Raw genomic sequence first — 2,417 nt, forward strand, 5'->3', positions numbered from 1 at the left:
TGAGCATCAAGTCCTTTTTTTTTTTTTGGATAAAATAAGAAAACACCAGTAATTTGTTATTTGATACAAATTACAAGCCTAAAATGATAATGTGCAAGGGGCTCTAAATGTCACCTCCCTCGGTACAAATGGTTATGGCTGATAGAATTTCATCTGTAAATATGAAATATAAAATGTATAGAACAACCACCCTTACTAGACCTGATGCCTAGTATCTAATACTATTCAACACTGTTAACACCAAGAGTTCTTCCTCTGTGCTATCTTGAGATAGTTGAGAGAGAAACTCCACAGCAGTTCCCTGCATATCCAACAACAAACCGATATCAGCCGGGGCTGTAAGTCTCTATTGATACAATTTCACAAAACGGTTGATTCGATTAGAGAAGTTTAAGGTCCAAAAATCCTTTCAAGGAAACCTTTGCTTCCTTAACCCAAAAAACAAAAACAATTTGGCTCCAATCAAATGGGTGTCTATAGAAACTTACAAAAGCCAACAATTTAGAACAACAAAGAACAAGAACCCTAAACAAGGTTCTGAATCTTCTAATCACTTAAAAGGCATGCAACCAGAATAACTCATCAAGCAACTAAGACATAAAGCTATATAACTACAACAAGTAAGCAGATGCAAGTCCAGGAAAGTATGCACCAAACCAAATAGAAACTTAGTGAAGCAATGTAGATTTTATTTATTTATTTTTTTGGGTAAAAGGATCCTATGATCTTTTGCAATTGGAACTAATGAATCCCTAGTATAAACAAGCACAAATTATAATACATGAGAATCAGTAACTACCTAATTCAACATCATGTGCAACTCATCCCTTGCCTCAACAACTCGATCCCTGTCATTGCGATCAACCACAAAAATAAGACCTTGAGTGTTCTGGAAGTAGTGCCTCCACAATGGACAGATCTGTATTTGGAAGGAACTATATCACTCACTGGTTATGCATATATAGATGTGCAGACCAAAACTCCTCTTAAGATGATGAGACACCGTACAACAAAGAATGGCCTCCCAGTTCTAACTTTTAAATGAAAACAAATGATATAAAACTTTATCATCATATCCCCCATCAATTGCACAGCCTTTTAGAAGATCTTTAAAAAAAAAAAAAAAAAATTTCATGCTTATCAAAGCAAGTGTCAATAAATTTCCACTAATTATAATGGTTACACAATCATAATGTAATCTTTATCTATGCGCATGCAACGAGACACATGCAGAGAGATACACAGTCAGAGAGTGAGCAGTTACCTTGTCCTAACCCCCTACATCCCACAAAGTGAAGCTGATGTTCCTGTATTCCACAGTCTCGACGTTAAATCATGTAAACAACCACTCTCACAATTAAACAAAACATAACAATACTCTGATCCACATAATGCTACAAAAGCGAAACTATTCGCCATCTCTACAACAACACATAATAGTCTTAACATAGCACAACGAAAGTAAAACTTGCACAAATTTCCACCTAACAGCAAAACTGACCCGAAAAATTGAGTCAAAGCATATCGGTTTCGATCACTGATGAATATTTGATGAAATTGTTATACACAACAAAAACTAGGGATTTAGGGCTCACTGATGGTAGGGATGGTGGTGACGATTTCTCCGAGCTTGAAGAAAGGATAAGCAGCACTCCCAGATTACTGATAATGCTCAGACTGCAAAGTCCCTTCTAACACTAGCAATTCAAACGATCATAAGCACCGATATTAAAGACCAAAATCTAACACCAGCAATACAAATGCAACACTGCTATGAGAAACATCCAATGCGCGAAATAAAAAAACATGGAATATGAATAACTCGAGATGCACGAAGCCATAATCAAAGAACTTGATGCTAAAAGAAAACAAAAATGAACTACTCCACAGTATACTTAAACGCTTCATATCAGTAATCTTCTACCTAAAATTCGATCTACATGGATCAAATCCATTGTATACGCAAATTGAATTATTGAGAAAACAAGTGCAAAAACGAAAGCGCGGAAGCACCTTTGGAGGTCCAGCACTAATCGGAGGGTTTGGAGGAGAGGAGATCGGAGGGGAGATCGAGCTTATAGTGACGAAGGAGATGGATCGCGGCGGCTGCGACGACGAGGATTCTTAAGCTGCTAGTGATGCGCGAGGTCGCAGTGTACAAAATCCCGCCGTGGTCGACATCCGGCGGGTATAATTGCCGCGAGTGGCTCAAGTCCGACAAGATCCGGATCGTAATCAAAATGGAGAGAGAAGCTCCGATCAAAATCGATTCAAGCTTAAACCAAACCTGAGGAACTCCCGAAGCAACTCCCGGAAATACGCGCCGCCGCTACCAAATCTCTCCAAATCCACAGAGCCGATTCAAAGCTCCCGCTCCGGCGAAGAACGCAGAAACGACGTCATAAGGGACCAGACGT

The 2,417-nt window shown here is 39.0% G+C and overlaps 1 long non-coding RNA gene across 1 annotated transcript; it reads right to left on the minus strand.

The window, feature by feature from the left end:
- On the minus strand, positions 1-2,417 carry LOC112194760. Its single transcript, XR_005808598.1, has 5 exons — positions 2,014-2,417; positions 1,596-1,697; positions 1,265-1,307; positions 800-919; positions 1-301 (listed from the first exon to the last, which is right to left on the minus strand). It is a non-coding gene; the product is annotated as an uncharacterized LOC112194760 (long non-coding RNA).

The sequence above is a fragment of the Rosa chinensis genome, chromosome 3, assembly GCF_002994745.2.
Source record: "Rosa chinensis cultivar Old Blush chromosome 3, RchiOBHm-V2, whole genome shotgun sequence".
Classification (NCBI taxonomy): domain Eukaryota; kingdom Viridiplantae; phylum Streptophyta; class Magnoliopsida; order Rosales; family Rosaceae; genus Rosa; species Rosa chinensis.